Genomic DNA, 17,216 nt, shown 5'->3' with positions numbered 1-17,216 from the left:
GCCTGAACTGGAGGGCAGGTCTTATGAGGAAAGGTTGAGGGAGCTCGGGCTTTTCTCTTTGGAGAAAAGAAGGATGAGCTGTGACTTGATATAGGTAAATAAGATGATGGGAGACATAGATAGAATGGATACCCAGAGACCTTTTCCCAGAGCATAAGTGACTATTGTGAGGGGGCATACTTTTAAGGTGATTGGAGGAAGGCATTGTGGCGATGTCAGAGGTAGGTTCTTTACACAGAGAGTGGTGGGTGCATGGAATGCTCTGCCGGTGGTGGTATTCAAGTCAGATACATTTGGGACATGTAACCAAGTCTTGGACAGTTGCGAGGATGATCGTAAAATATAGAGTAAGCAGCGTAGTTTGATCTTAGAGTAGGATAATATTTTGGCACAACATTGTGGGCTGAAGAGCCTGTGCTGTACACTTCTGTGTTCTATGTGTTCAATTCAGCTAGCCTGCATACGTTTAGACCATGGGAAGAAATTGAAGCACTGAGACGCAGACATGGTGAGAATGTGCAAACTCCATGCTGACACCAGCTGAAGCTGAAATCAAAGCTGTGTCCGTTTTGCTGAAAGGCCCCAAAAATGCTTGGGTCGGGTCCAGTAGGAAATTGAACCCTGGTCTCCCTCGTGAAAGGTGGGGAGAGTGACCACAATGCTAATGAGGGCATCAGGTGCAAATGCCCCTTAAGCCCTTTACATGTGCACCAATCACATACAATCGCTTCAGTATCCAAATTCTACTTCTATTGCTTCGTCCATAATCGTCAATGCCACAGAATCACAAATTCACATCTGAATGCTTCTTAAAGTCATAAGGATCTCTGCCTCGAGGACACTTGCAAGCAGTGGCTTCCAGATTCCAAACATCCACTGGCTAAAAGCATTTTTATGTAAATTTACTCAAAACTTCCTTCCTCTTCCGTTAAACCTATGGTCCCCGGTGATTGATCCCTCCCTCAAGGGGAAGCGTTTACATAGTCTATCCTCATTATTTTGTACATCTCCTCTGCTCTGAGGAAAACGACCACAGTCTGTTCGATCTCGCTTCATAACGGAAACTCTTCAGCTGAGACAATATCCTGGTAAATCTCTTCGGCACAGTTTCTGGTGCTACCACATCCCACAATAATGTGAATTAATGAACTGCGCACAATACTCTCGCTATAGCAAAATGAACAAATACAATGAATGTGCAGAGAGCCACAGAAACTGGTCTTTTCCGATGCAGTCCATGTTGCTCATTATTGCCATGGGTCATTTTCCTAGGCCTGATGTTCCAATAATCACTGGTCCATGTTAGTAAAAGCTGCTCCATGAGTCTTGATCTGACCGTCCCAGTATCTAAATATTTCATCTGGCTTAGCGTTCCTGGTGGTGAGACAGGCCACGTTCACTCAGCAACACAGACTGCAACAAAACAGAATGAACAATGTCAATGTGAAAATGGATGTTAGATTGTGCAGTGCCTCAGTGAAGCGGAAGGTGGGACGTCAACGAGAGTTAGTGATTGTGGGAGGGAGAAAATTCTCTAAGTGGTGGGTTTGAATTCTGACACATCAAATGCAGATATGTGAGAGAGCCAGGATTGGGAGATGATTGTCACCACCTCAAAGAATATTTTCACGTAAAAATGTTTGATACTTGCTGCATTTCTGTGGCCCATGGCACAAGGATTAAAAAGAAATACAGCAAGCACCCACTGCCATGACTCAGATTCGAGCCGAAGTTGCTGCGGCCACAACACAGAGTACTAACCACAATACGATCACGGCACCACATGAGTTCACTGGTGTGCAACAAGCAATAACTACAGTGGCAGAGGATATGTTAGGAACAGCACCAGATCGACAACTGGAATTCTTTCCAAGCAGTGCGCTGTATTGCGGGGATTCACAGAGGGCTGGCATCGGTAATTACGGTGCTACCAGAGACTGTGGAGATTCCATCAATGATTATATTGAAGACTGAGATTGATAGATTTCTACGAAATATCAAAGACTCAGTGTATTGTGCTGGCTCTTGTTGAAATGTACCTTTCAATAGTAATCTAGTTTAACATTGGATATTTCATCAGCTCCTTCACACAAGGAAGTAACCATTGCTGCATACAACCATATAATCCCAGTTCCTGGGCCCAGAACCAGGGAAACTCAGTGACCCAGCCGCGAAGATATAACCGGAAATGGGGATGGCAATGAGCGTGCAGCCATACGCTGTGAAAATAGATGACGGGATAGTCTGTGCATTATGAGGCAAGACAATGTGACAAAATCGAGATAGAGCCACGGGGATGATGTGCAGAAGGATGACCGATACAGTGGTGAATCAGACAGTGACCAGGGGGATACAGATAGAAGTGATGCAATTGATGAGCGTGCAGTCCTTCTATGGCCATAGAGGCGCGTGAAATGCCGAGTCTGTGAGCTCCAACCTCACCCGGTGCAGCATCTATTGACATGGAGCAGGGATTATTGGGACCTCAAGCTGCATGAAAAGATACACAACAATTTTAATCTGAGGCAAAATAGTTTTTGGAAGCACAGTTATTTGTGGATTGAGTGAGGATCTGTCCATGATAATGTCACAATTATAATGACAATGTTGCAAATATTCAACCCATCAAGAGAGAAATCTGTGCTGGGAGAAATAGAGGTAACATTTTTGCTATCTTACTCTTGTCATATGGCTGACCCTGCACTGGGTTGAATTTTGGGAAGGGCTTTTTTTCGCTCATTTCATTGTATTCAATTTCATGCAAACATGCACAGGTCACTGAAGTCATCTAAACTTCCGAAAAATATCGGTAATATATGATGTTGTGATTAGGCTCGAGTTTACCTCAGGTTATGGAGGAAGAGCAGGAAAGCGGAGTTGACATTTATCAGATCAGCAGTGATCTCATTGACTGGCTGAGCAGACTCGATCGGGTGAATTGTCGCTTCCTGCCGACATATGGCAGTGAAACTCAGTGCGTCACAAAGGGGAGACAATTGAATTGAAGTGGCGACTGTGATTATCTTTGCTGGTTGTTTACCTTGTGAATGTTCCCCTTACTGCTGATGTCCCTGCTAACAACACAACACAAAGGTGAGTAGCCTGACTGAGCAGTGACGGCTAAGGCACCTTTCCCCTCTTTAAGCGGCTGGAATATGGACCCTGATGTTCTCGGGGACAGGAACTGACATTGAAAGGATTGCAGACAGAGCTGCACCGCCTTTGCGTTGTCACCATCAGGAAAAATAAAACTTGATTCCCTGACCGGGAATCGAACCCGGGCTGCGGCGGTGAAAGCGCCGAATCCTAACCACTAGACCACCAGGGATATAGGCGGACGAGTGTGCATCGTTTCTTAATGGTACAACTTCTGGCTTTTTTTTTCTTTCTACGACAGTTGTTTCTCCTGCAAAATGACTGAATCATCGTGTTTTACAGCACAGAAAGAGGCTCAACATCCCAGTTTCTAGCCTTTGCCCATAGCCTTGTGCACTACGAGACGATGGACTGGCTGTTTGAGATGTTCACGTTCTCTTGGGGAACTGGGCCGCATGTTCACCCTCAGAAGGTAACACACAGACACATTTCCCAGAAGATGACAAAGGCCTCAGCAGAGACCAACCCCCAGAAAGTAGGATTTCATCCATTTGGGTTCTATAGTCCCATTTCACACTTCAAAACCAGAATCTGATTACAGCAAAGAAATAAAGCATTCAGCCGCTCCCCTCTCTGTGTTTGTTCCCCATTGTTTCCTTGTCAACCTGCAGTTTATAATACCTCACCTCACTGCTGGCCTGTGGGGGAAATGACACTGGCATAATTTCAGACAATATTGAAAGTCCTCTTTTAGATGTTGGATGCCACAGTTGTACAAACATTCTCATCTCCTCCAGTTAGAAGTAAACTCATGACTGGTGCTTTACAAGACCATTGCTTTCAATACTGCACTACAGAGCGAAGGCTGTGCCCTGTAAGGTAGGGTTTCATGCATTAGAAACTGCAATGTAATAGATGGCAGGGTAGTCTGTGCATTATAAACCAAGACAATGTGACAAAACCGTGATGGAGCTGAAGGAATCATGTGCAGAAGGATGAGAGACACAATGCTGAATCAGGCAGTGACCAGGGTGATAGAGATATACCTCTTCCCTTGCAGTCTGCTGATTAGGATTCAGTGCCTTCACTGCCATTGCATGTTCATGGTTATTATTTGCAATAGTAACTATGAAATATTGACTGATCTTTGAAGCAGAATTATGTCATAGAAAAGGCGGTATCAGTTCAATCTACATTACAGTTCTACATCGGCAATGTCAGCTACAATTGCCTGACGTGCAATTTGTTTCAGACAAGAACAAGGGGGAGGTTGGGAAAAGTGAAGGGCAATGGTGGTTTGTGAGAGGTGACTGTGGGCCTAATGGAGCCAGGCTCAGTGTGGGTGCTGAAGACTGGCTTTTCCTGTTTACCCTGGTATACAGATCGCTCTGGAGCCGCCAAGGTGTGTCAGGATGGCTGAGTGGTCTAAGGTGCCAGACTCAAAGAATAGACTCCTTCCACTGTAAAGCCGGGTGTTCTCGTCTCCACCTGGAGGCGTGGGTTCAAATCCCACTTCTGACAATGACTGCCTCTTTGTAAATATCACTGAAGTTCAGTGTCCCGATGGGATCTACCTGTTTTAAAGGAAAATTTGCTCCGGTCAGATTTGCAGCTTTATATTAACATAATGCAGTTTTGGAGGAGAAGGAGACAGCTCAGCCCATCAAGTCTGCTCCGCTATTAAATGAGCGGAAAATCCTGACTTGATAATCCTGAACTGCACTTTCTTGGATTTCCCGACACCCATTGATACCCTTGTTGCTAAAAATCTTTCAACCTCAGCCTTAAATGTACTTTGTGGGCCAGCTCTGACAATCCTCTTCTGTAAAAGAATCCACTGATTCACAACCATCTGAGAGAATAAACTTCACCTCGACTCTGCCTTAAATGTGCGACCTCCATTCTGATATTAGACACTCGGTTCCCAGACGGTCCCAGGAGGGATCGAACCTTTCTGCATCCAATCCGTTACATCGCCAATAACACCTGTATGTTTCAATAAAGAGCATTTTTGTAGTACTGTTTCTGAGCTTATGAAAGTGATGTATTTCAATGTTTCTTCCCATTTAATTCACCTCTCATGATGTGAAACTCTCATTGATTGTGATAGAGATTATCATTATCACTAAGGAGGCTGTGCTGGGCAAGGTAACGGGGCTAACAGTGGACATGGGGGTCTCTTGGCCCTGATGATTAACTGCATCCCAGGATACTAAAAGGGGCGATGGGGGACATAGCAAATGCACTAGTAATTATTTACCAATATTCACTGGACTCTGGGGTTGATCCTGCAGATTGATAACAGCCAATGTGACGTCACTGTTTAAAAAAGGAAATAGGCAAAAAGCCGGTAACTTTGGTCTAGTTAGCTTAACTTCGGCACAGGGGAAAATGATTGATCTATGTTCAAGGAAGAAATAGCAAGACAGCTGGATATAAATTGTCCCACTGATGTTCATGAGTTCATGAAGGGTAGGTCCTGCTGAATTAATTTGGTGAATTTCTTTGAGGACATTACCTGCAATGTGGACAATGGGGTACCTGTGGATGTGGTGTATTTTGATTTCCAGAAGGCAAGTGACAAGGTGCCACATCAAAGGCTGCTACATCAGATAAAGTTGCACCATATTACAGGTAATGTATTGGCTTGGATAGAGGATTGGTTGACCAGTAGAAAACAAAGAGTAGGGGTAAATGAGTGTTTTTCTCATTGGTGTTCAGTGGCTAGTGGTGTGCCTCAGGGATCAGTGCTGGGACCACAATTGTTTGCAATTTACGGTGTGTCAAAATTTGCAGATGACACTAAGACGAGTATAGAGCAAAGTGTGCAGAAGTCACGAAACATCTGCAGAGGGATATAGATAGTCTAAGTGAGGGAGCAAAGGCCTGGCAGATGGAGTACAATGTTGAGCAGTGTGAGGTCATCTATTTTGGTAGGAATAACGCAAAATGGACTATGTTTTAAATGATAAAAAAAATGCAGCACGCTGCTGTGCAGAGGGACTTTGGTGCCCTTGTGCATGAATCACTAAAAGTAGGATTGCAGGTGCAGCAGGTAATTAAAAACGCAAATGGAATTTTGGTGAAAGGGAAAAACTGATCTGCAGCCAAAATGGTACAAAATAGAAAGTCAGAAGCAGTGTCGGTGAGAAAAGATACAAGAGTCTCAAGTGCCCTTCCTGGAGGTGCAGAGGTTAGGATTTGGTGCTTTCACCGCCGCAGGCTGGGTTCCGTTTTTGGTCAGGGAATGGGAGATCTATTCTGCTCGCTTATTGTGATGCCTGATTTTCAGGAGCAGGAAAGAAGCTCTGGAGCTGGTAGATGGGCTGGTTTGTCCCAGAAATTATTCAAGTGAACAGAAGTCAATGAACTGCAGATGCTGAAAGTCTGAAAGAGAAACAGGAATTGACTGAGAAGTTCAGCAGGCCTGGCAGCATCTGTGGAGCAGAAGAGAGGTAACCTTTCAGGCCCACAGATCGTTAATTGGAACTAGATTAGTTATGCATTTCAATCATGTCATCTTCGGCAAAGTGATCAGGTTTATCTGTCAAATCGGGATATTTATCAAAATTTCTCTCTCTGAGTGGCTGACAACAGTTAATTGTTACAGTTCACAAAACAGCAACAAACAAAACAGCCAGTTGTGTTAAGCTCAGGTAACTGGAGTGGGAGCAGAGGAATAATAATGCATTGAGTTTAAACACAAGAAGCAAGCCACTTCAGCTTTCAGGAACCAAGCAACTGGCACTATTTACAAGAGGTTTAAACAACATACTGTCAATCTAAGCATAGGCACCTGTAGGACTCAAACCACCCCTATGCTGATTGTTAGAAAGGCACATTAGCCAACTAAGCCACAGCACCACACAAGCTGCTTCAGCTCCACACAAGCTGCTTCAGCTCCACACAAGCTGCTTCAGCTCCAATCCATATGTTCATGAACTTAAACACCCGAACACAGAAACTTGTTTTCTATCTCACAGTTAATCAGTGAGAATTTAAGTCAAACACCGTTTTTTTTTAAAGGCAGATCGTTCACAGCTGAACATTTCCAGTGACAATGCACAGAAAGATACAGTCTCCTCTTACACTGCTTTAAAACCGATATTTTCACAATTTAAACTGGCGGGATAAAGCGGATGTGTTCATCCTCTCTGCATACATTAACCACGTTAATACACACAGACGAAACCTCGCAAACTGCATTCAATCCTCCTCTCCCTGCTCAAGGAAAGATGAAAGGGTTTACAGAGAATCTGCCAGGGCTGGAGCAGATGATCCAGAAGGAGAGGCTGAATAAAATCGGGCTCTTTACACTGGAGTGTTGGAGACTGAGGGGTGACCTTATCGAAGTAAATAAAATCATGAGGGGTAGTGATCAGGTCTTTTTCCCAGGGTAGTGGAGTCCAAACTTTAGGTTATAGGTTTATGGTTTGAGGGTAAAGATTTTAAAGGGGTAATGTTTTGACACGCAGGATGGTGTGTGCATGGAATGAACTCACACAGGAAATGGTGTAGGCTGGAATAAATACAACATATAAAAAGCGTCGGCATGGATACATGTACAGGAAGGGTTTAACAGGATATGGGCCAAATGTTGGCAAAAAGGACGAGATAAATTTTGGAAATCTGATCGGTATGGACGAGAATGACCAAAAACACTGTTTCTGTGCTGAATATCTCTCGGACTCGATAATTGCTTTAAGTTTAGAAATTGTTCACTCAAACATCCCAGAAAGATCACATTTTAAGTTGCTGTAGAGATTAATCTCGAGTTTTGACTTCTATCTTTCCCAGCAGCCCACAATCTTTCTGTCTGCCTCTGATAAATGTCATTTGATGAAAGTTCCAAATCACCTTTACAATTTGCTGCACAAGTCTGATTCCACCCCTTCTGCCCCTTCCCTCTTCCAGCATTTGAGAGACAGCGACAAAGTGTATACCACCCCTCAGCACTGCCTGCCTGTGGCCCAATCGTTGAATGCATTTGCCAATGGAGAGAGCTCTATCCCAGCAGAATGGTGACAGAATGAGAAGATGTTCATTGAAGCAACGGGGAATAGATTTTTTTTTCAGCAGCTTTTTCAGATATGTTATTATATACTTCCGGAGCAGATAAAACTTGAACTCTGTCTCCTACATCCGAGGTAGGGAGACTATCACTGCATGATTGACACCTCATTTATTGTTAAGTTGCCCAGCAGCAGACAGCATCATTGGTCTTCTGGTCTGCATCTCACATCAGCTGGCTGTTAGAAATGTGAGAAGCTGCTGGCTTGAATCCTGCATCAGCCATTGTTGCCTCTGTGTTTTTTAATGTTCAGGAGAGCCAGGGGGTGATTCTTTATGAAATCGATTTCAGTCTATGTTCCCAAAAGGTGTTTCCTGCAAATATATCATATGCATCCACTTCACTGATGAAGGTTTAGCATTAATAATCATCGGAAATTACGTTTCATTGGATTGGTTCATAAACTAGCACAGTAACTGAATAAAATGATGGCAAGCCTTCATGGATAAAGAGGTGACTGTGAAGCAGGCACCTGAGGATAAATTTGTTTCTTTTGCAAGTGAAATTTACTGTTTCCCAAAGTGATGCCCATTGAAGTGAAGCAGTGACAGAGATTGCCTTTGCTGGTGCTCAACTCGTGTATCACATTTCCACCTTGGTCCTTGTAAACATCTCAACTCAACAAGAAGCCAGGTGCCCACTGTGGGCCAGTGGCATAATGGATAACGCATCTGACTTCGGATCAGGTTGTACATCTGACTCCTGCCTGGCTCGAGCACAGTTGGTCCATTTTCAATACCAGCAAGGTGACACCTTCACCTGAAGTTGGAACGTACAGCAGGTGATTTTGCAGCCAGATTCCCAGAAGCTAAAGAAGGAAATTGGAAGTTGCGCATGAGCTGTGTTGGCAACCTTTTTCAGCTCTCTGTTAGTTTCAATTCCGAGCTCACAACAACAGGCTTCATGGCCTGGAGAACTTATTTGTGTTCCATGTAAATCTGCCTGTTGTCGGCGAAACGTGTGGGGACAGAGAGTGAACGTGAAGCACCTGGAGTCAGTGTCATCCTGAGGGGTGTGTCTGTGCATCTCCCTCTGTGGCTAAACGTGAGGATGAGTTCCATAAGTCAGCTGTAACACAGTTTTACTGTCACAAAGCCTCAGTCCCGTTTGTAGATTACAGCATTAATCTCATTGATATTTGTCCCTGATACGTCAGAGGTACATGGGCCAAGTGCTGGAAACTGAGATTAGAATAGATAGATGCCTGATGACACGCACCAATACAATGGCCCAGATAGTCTCTTTCCACGTGATAAAAACTCGAAGACAGGGAGAAACTGACCTGTCACCAAAAGGATCAAAAAGGGAAAGGCAAAAACTGTCGTGGAGAAATGATGCAAGCACCTCCAATGTTTTCTCTGGTTGTCTAGTGGTTCGGATTTGGTGCTTTTGGAACCACGGCCCTGGTTTGGACTGTTGAGTGGAAGATCCTCCCTCCTAGCTTTTATTGATGACAGCTTTGCTGACTAATTGTAAGTTTATTCATTGACTGGCACCACTGGCTTGGCAGCATTAATTCAATCAACCACATTGCTGTGGGTCTGGAGTCACATGTAAGCCAGACCAGGTAAGGGTGGTATTTTCCTTCCCAAAAGGACATTAGTGACCCAGATGGGTTCTTCCAACAATCGATTGCATGGATTGTATCACCTCCCCTATGAGGAGAAGGAAAGGGGCTGTGAGGTAACTAACTGTGTCCCAAACGATATTCAAGCTAACATGAAACAAAGAACTGCAGATGCTGGGAATTGACAGAAACAGGAATTGACAGAGAAACCTAGCAGGCCTGGCAGCATCTGTGGAGAGACACAGGGTTAACATTTCAGATCCATTGAATGTACGTCAGAACCAAGTCAGTTATGCCCTTCCATATTATAATGCAGGGAAGTTACCACTTTTATTTGTCGAATCAGTATATTTATCAGAATATCGCATTAGTTTCCTGTCGTCAACTTTACAACTTTAACAGACTTTTATCGGCTGTAATGCTGCTTCCTTCACCCTCAGGTGGTAAAAGGTTCTGCTTAAATGGTTCTTTTTGCCTTTTCCTTTCAGTTAGTTAGCAACGGTGTCGAATGGAGAATTGGCCCTTTTAGGCTCTACCTCAATATGCGTCTCTGTTTGTCTCTCTTTGTGTCTGGGTATTCACCTCACCCCCTTTTATTTTCTCCTACTCTCTGTCCGTCTATATCCCTCATTTCCCATTGCTGCTCTTTGAAAAGTCTGAAAATCGGGGAGTGTTTGAGAGTGGAGCTGCTGAGAGGCTTCCTCACCACAAGCACCACTCCCACCCCGACTGTAAAGCCTGGAACTGGGCTCACATTCTCCAAATAGTGTTTCTGTCACTTCGGGACTGAGGCAAGGAGACATCTATTCCCTCAAAAAATGATGAGTGTTTCGACTTTGAAATAGAATTCCTAATCCACCATAAAGAAACAAAATGCCACAATTATACGATGACAGTGCTGTTTTTACTGTTGGTGTAAAATGAATGAATGGTGACAGCAGAGAATGAGGGTGATCAGTTCCTGGTGTCTGTCTCATTTCCACCATATTCCACAGTAAGGCTGCAGTTGATTCTGCCTTACCTTGTGATTCCTACCAAACCTCAGGATGAATTATTTGTTAGCAGGAAACCATTCCCTGGTGGGGAGAAAATAGGCAACAGGAATACCAGCACCGAATGACAACTGTCTGCATTCAAGCCGAGGAACCATGCTCATTTCTCTCCTCCAACATGGCAAATAACGGCCCAGTGGTATTATCGCTGGACTGTTTATTCAGAAAGCCAGGTAGTGTCTGGAGACCTAGGTACAAATATCACCCCGAGAAGAGGATGGCATTTGAATTCAACAAATATCTGGAATTAAGAATATAATGATGATCATAAATCCATCGTCAGGGGAACCAAAACCCATTTGATTCCCTTATGTCCTTTTGGCATCTTTTATCCTTCCCTGATCGTGCCTACATCTGACTCCAGGCCCACAGAAGTCATGGTGGGTAATTAGCAATGGCTGATTGGCTAAATCCCCGAGCCAGTGCCACCCTTATTCCATGAACGAATAAAGGGGCAAAAATAACTTTACGGTTTAGATGAACAGTATGGCATTTCAGAGAAGTTGAAATGAGGAACCTTAAGTGTAAAGCTCAGGCACCGCTGGGATTTTAACTCAAGATCGCCTGTTTACTACACACTGTTTTTTTTTTTACCCATCCATTAGGGCATTTCCTTAACCATGCAATCACAGTAATTTGAGGAAATTTCCTGTATCAGTGTTACTCAGTGAGAATTTCAATCTAACCCACTTTTCAAACATGGACCGTTCACAGCTGAATGTTCACCTGTGAAAATACACGGAAAGAGGCAATCTCCTCCTGCTTTAGTTTAAAACTGCCATTTTCACCTGTTTAAGATGACTGGAAAAAGAGCATGGGCTCATCCTCTTGGGGTCCTTTAACAATAGTAACGCACACTGAGGGAACCTAACAAGAGGAATAGGTTCATTTTGGTTAATTGACCAGGTGTAAAGCCTGATCCATTGGAACCAACATTGAGCCTTGCACCAATAGCTCCATGCTCACTTCCTGCCTCATGCCTCCGCACCCCCAGCCATCATTGTCTTTCACTTTTGCTTCACTCCTACACTTTGCTTCTGAATGTGTTCCTGACCGATTATAGGTGCTCAGTTAGAAACTGCAATTGGAACACGGGTGCCTGGGATAGGACTTCATTCAATGGGATTGGATTTATTGCCCATCCCTAATTACCCCACAGATGGAGGTGACGAGTTACTTTCTTGAACACTCGAACTCCTTGGCACGTAGATACAGCTTTGATGCCATGAGGGAGTTCCAGGGTTTAGAAGCAGCAACAGTAAGGGAACAGCGGCATAGTTCAAACTCAGAACAGTGAGAAACTTGGAGGGGAGTTTGTGGTGGCTGTATTCCCGTGCATCTGCTGCCATTATCCTTCAACGTGAGGGCAAATTCTCATTGGATTGACTCTGGTAGATTCAGGGTGTGTGTTGTCTGCATAGCCAGGAATTCATTTTCATTCCTACAGTTAACAGGAAGAGATATAAATCTTCATTTCCCAACTGGGAATTGTAGCCACGCCTGAGTGACGCAAACCCTGAATGCCAACCAGATTACTGACACTAATCCATGCGAACTGACTTGTACACACTCCGGCGCCTGTTCTTACACCAGTAGCACCTTCACCAGCGAAGTGTCTCTCTCCAAGTTTTGAAATGATTCATATTATCACCCTGGGTTTCAAAGTGGAGAATGCGGGGCTGTGATAAACTGATGTTGTTCAGTAGATATATTGCAGAAAAGTTGCTGTTAACAGGAGATAGCATGAGCTGCAGATCCTTTATTCGTACACAGGATGAGGGCGATTTTTGGTGAGGCCAGCAATCGTCACCCATTCCTAATTGCCAGAGAGGGCAGTGAAGAGTCAACCACATTGCTGTGGTTCTGGAGTCACATATAAGCCATGGATGGCTGCTTCCTTCTCTCAAAAATATTAGTGAACCAGGTAGGTTTTTCCCCACAATCGACTTGAATCCTGAAATGACTAAATGCCTGTCTGTCTCAGCCTTGAATATACCTAGCATTGACAGCCTCTGTTTTCAAGAAATCCACAGATGTGCTTCTGCCTGAGCGTGAGAACATCCACCTTCTCTCTGATTTAAATGGGCAACTCGTTTCCCTGAGATAACACACCCGGGTATAAATCAGAACACAACAAGCCTCCAAGGATCAGTGTGAACTCACCGACGTCTCCAGTGTCAGCTGTAAGTGCTGAAAACATTTTGTTTTGAGACCTCTAGTTAAAGCAACCGTCCTGATTTGCACGTTAGATTTGCCAAAGAGGTATCTTATCCAAATATACGGCATTGGCTATGATTTAGGTGGTGAAAGGCGCGATAAAAATACAAGGACATAATTCTTTCTCGACCCGTTGCTCTGATAATTAAACTTTCTGCTCATGGAAGTTAATCATTTCCATTCACACTCTCTCACAATGTGTTTAGTTCAATTCTCTCCCCCAACAGCCCGTTCTGTTGTGATCAAGTGCAGGGTGATGTTAAATATTCGGGTAGTAGCACAGACATCTCAAATCGAGTACTCGCCGTTTCTGTCAGAACATTCCATAAGGCATGTTAAAGGTTGGGGTGTTGCCTGCAGTTGTGGTTGATTTGTTGAAGCAATAGATTTGAAATTCATTGGGGTTTCCCTGTGTAGTTTTGAATCCTGCCAAGTGCATTTCTGCAACTCATTTTAAATGACTTCTTGATGCCAACAAACTCACGTTTTCTCAGGTCTGCCAGTGTGTTGATATTCAGGAAAGACATATTCTGAACAAGAATCTAACTGGACTCAAAACCTTAGCTCTGTTTCTCTTCCCACCGATACAGCTGGGCTTGTTGAGTTTCTGCAGTATTCTGTGCGATTATTCTGAATAACTGCTATTTTCACGAAATATCTTCAATCCCAGTCCTCTGGCAAATCTTGTCGTTGGCACAGTTTCTGCCGATGATCAACCGGCCCATCCCCACACCCATCCAACCACCTCATTACATACAGTCCCAGGAAATCTCCTGTTTTGCTCCAAAGAGAACATTCTCGGCCTTGGGATTCTGTCCCCCAAACGGAAATTCCTCATCTCTGAACATGGTGCAAGAGATTTTTGGGAAAATATTGTCAGCTGGCGGGGATAAGCTATTCAGGAAGCAAAACTTGGTTACAGCGGCAGCAGCGTGAGCCAGAGCACCGACGGGAAGGTAAGGTCGTTTTTTTGGTGGCCGTGCTATAAAAACGCACCTCATGCAGCAGCCACCCTCTTCTTTTCAGCAGCAGCAGCACGAACCAGAGCGCCAACAGGAAGGTAAGTGAGATAATATATTTGGGTGGTTGCTTTCCCCAAAACACTACTTCAGTGGTGTCTCCCACCCATCCTCCGCCTCGCATCAAAAAAAGGATCTGAGCACTGATCTGGTAGGATTGCTTCTTTTTTTTTGCAATCATCTGTGTGTGAATTTGGAACCGAGGAATGGGTGACAGGGCAGTTGCATGCTCCTCCAGTAAGATGGGAGAGGTAAGAGTCACTACTAGTGACCCCACTGACTTCATCTGCAGGCAGTGCATCCAACTCCCGTCCTCAGGAACTGCATTAGGGAACTGGAGCTGGAGCTGGATGAACTTCGAAGCGTTTGGGAGGGTGAAGGGGTAATTGAGAGTTACAGGGAGGTAGTTACACCGCAGGTACAGGACAAAGGTAGATGGGTTACAGTCAGGGGACAGAAAGGGAACAGGCAGACAGTGCAGGGATCCCCCTTGGCCATCCCCCTCAATAACAAGTATACTGTTTTGGATACTGTTGGGGGGGATGACTGACCAGGAGTAAGTCATAGGGTACAGGTCTCGGGCGCAGAGTCTGCCCCTGGTGCTCAGAACGGAAGGAGGGAGAAGAGGAGAGCATTAGTCATTGGGGACTCCATAGTTAGGGGGGAAGAGAGGAGATTCTCGTGATGAGAGAGACTCGCGGTTGGTGTGTTGCCTCCCAGGTACCAGGGCCCATGATGTCTTGGGTTCTACTTTCGGGATCCTAAAGTGGTGGGGGGAGAAGCCCCAAGTCGTGGTCCACATAGGTACCTATGACATGGGTAGGAAAAGAGACGGGGATGTGAGGCAGAAATTAAGGGAGTTAGAGTGGAAACTTAGAGCTAGAACAAACAGAGCCGTTATCTCTGAGTTGATATCCATGCCACATGCTAGCGAGGTGAGGAATAGGGAGCAAGAGCAGTTGAACCCTTGGCTGCAGGAATGGTGCAGGAGGAAGGGATTAAGATACCTGGATTATTGGGGCTCATTCTGGGGTAGGCAGTGCCGCTATAAACAGGATGGTCTACACCTGAACCAGAGGGGTACCAATGTCCAGGGGAGGAAATTTACTATTGCTCTTCAGGAGGGTTTAAACTAATTCAGCAGGGGGATGGGAACATGAATTGTAGACACAGTGTACAGGAGGTTGGGAGTAGCGAAGTCATAAATAAGGTTTCAAGGTCACTGGAGTGTGCTGTCAGGCAGAAAGGTGGCTTGAAGTGTGTCTACTTCAACGCCAGGAGCACCCGGAATAAGGTGGGTGAACTTGCAACATGGGTTGGTACCTGGAACTTTGATATTGTGGCCATTTTGGAGACTTGGATCGAACAAGGACGGGAATGGTTGTTGCAGGTCCGGGGTTTAGATGTTTCACGAAGATCAGGGAAGGTGGGAAATGAGGGGGAGGTGTGGTATTGTTAGTCAAGAGCAGTATTACGGTGGCAGGAAGGACGTTTGGTGAGGACTCATCTACTGAGGTAGTATGGGCTGAGGTTAGAAACAGGGAAGGAGCGGTCACCCTGTTCGGAGTTTTCTATAGGCTTCAGAAGTTCCAGAGATGTAGAGGAAAGGAATGCCAAGATAATTCTGGATCGGAGCGAAGGTAACAGGTTAGTTGATAGGGGGGCTTTAACTTTCCAAATATTTACTGGAAACACAACAGGTAAAACACTTTAGGTGGGTCAGTTTTTATCCAATGTGTGCAGGACGGATACGCCAACAAGAGGTGAGGCCAATTCGGATTTGGTTCTGGTTAATGAACCAGGCCAGGTGGTAGATTTGGAGGTAGATGTGTACTTTGGTAATAGTGACCACAGTTTGGTTATTTTTACTTTAGCGATGGAAAGGAACAGGTATATACCGCAGGGCAAGAGTTATAGCTGGGGAAAGGGAATTATGAGGTGATGAGGCAAGATTTAGGATGCATAGGATGGAGAAGGAAACCGCAGAGGTTGGGCACAATTGAAATGTGGAGCTTGTTCAAGGAACAGCTACTGTGTGTCCTTAATCAACATGAACCTTTCAGGCAGAGAAGTTGAATCTCTTGTCAAGTGGAAGAGGGAGGTTTATGTAAAGGTGAGGCATGAAGTCTCAGTTAGGGCACTTGAGAATTACAAGTTCGCCAGGAAGGGCCTGAAGAGAGAGCTCAGAAGAGCCAGGAGGGGACATGTGAAGTCTTTGGCAGTTAGGATCAAGGAAGTCTCTAAAGCTTTCTATAGGTGTTTCAGGAATAAAAGAATGACTAGAGTAAGATTAGGGCCAGTCAAGGACAGCAGTGGGAAGGTTGTGCGTAGAGTGCAAAGAGAAAGGAGAGGGGCTAAATAAATACTTTTCATCAGTATTCACACAGGAAAAGGACAATGTTGTTGGGGGAATACTGAGATACAGGCTTAGAGATGAGACAGCACTTAGGTTCACAAGGAGGAGATGTCAGCAACCCTGGAAAGTGTGAAAATAGATAAGTCCCCTGGGACCGATGGGATGTATCCTAGGATTCTCTGGGAAGCTAGGGAGGAGATTGCAGAGCCTTTGGCTTTGATTTTTGTGTCGTAATTATCTTCAGAAATAGTGCCAGAAGACTGGAGGATAGCAAATGTTGTTCAAGAAGGGAAGTAGAGACAACCCTGGTAATTATAGACCAGTGAGCCTTACTTTGGTTGTGGGTAAAGTGTTGGAAAGGATTGTCAGAGATAGGGTTTCTCATCATCCAGAAAGGAATAATTTGATTAGGGGTAGTCAACACGGTTGTGTGAAGGGTAGGTCGTGCCTCAAAACCTTATTGAGTTCCTTGAGAAAGTGACCGAACAGGTGGATGAGGATAAAGCAGTTGATACGGCGTATATGGATTTCAGTGAGGCTTTTGATCAGGTTCCTCACAGTAGGCTATTGCAGAAAATACTGAGGCATGGGATTGAGGGTGATTTACCAGTTTGGATCATAAATTGGATAGCTTTAAGAAGACAGAGGGTGGTGGTTGATGGGAAATGTACATCCTGGAGTTTAGCTAATAGTGGTGTGCTGTGAGCAGCTGTTTTAGGGCCAATGCTGTTTGTCGCTTTTATAAATGAACTTGATGAGGGCATAGACAGATGGGGTAAATTTGCGGTTAACACTAAAGTTGGTGGAGTTGTGGATAGTGCAGAAGGATGTTGCAGGT

At 44.7% G+C, this 17,216-nt stretch overlaps 2 non-coding genes across 2 annotated transcripts; one reads left to right on the top strand and one right to left on the bottom strand.

Annotated features, from left to right (window-relative positions):
• Positions 1 to 3,256: 3,256 nt before the first annotated feature.
• On the bottom strand, positions 3,257 to 3,328 carry trnae-uuc (transfer RNA glutamic acid (anticodon UUC)). The gene has a single exon. It is a non-coding gene; the product is annotated as a tRNA-Glu (tRNA).
• Positions 3,329 to 4,502: 1,174 nt separating this feature from the next.
• trnal-caa (transfer RNA leucine (anticodon CAA)) lies at positions 4,503 to 4,617 on the top strand. The gene is made up of 2 exons: positions 4,503 to 4,540; positions 4,583 to 4,617. It is a non-coding gene; the product is annotated as a tRNA-Leu (tRNA).
• The last annotated feature ends 12,599 nt before the right edge of the window (positions 4,618 to 17,216 follow it).

The sequence above is a fragment of the Stegostoma tigrinum genome, unplaced genomic scaffold (genome assembly GCF_030684315.1).
Source record: "Stegostoma tigrinum isolate sSteTig4 unplaced genomic scaffold, sSteTig4.hap1 scaffold_54, whole genome shotgun sequence".
In the NCBI taxonomy this organism is placed as follows: Eukaryota; Metazoa; Chordata; class Chondrichthyes; order Orectolobiformes; family Stegostomatidae; genus Stegostoma; species Stegostoma tigrinum.
This window is presented reverse-complemented; position numbering and strand designations above follow the sequence as displayed.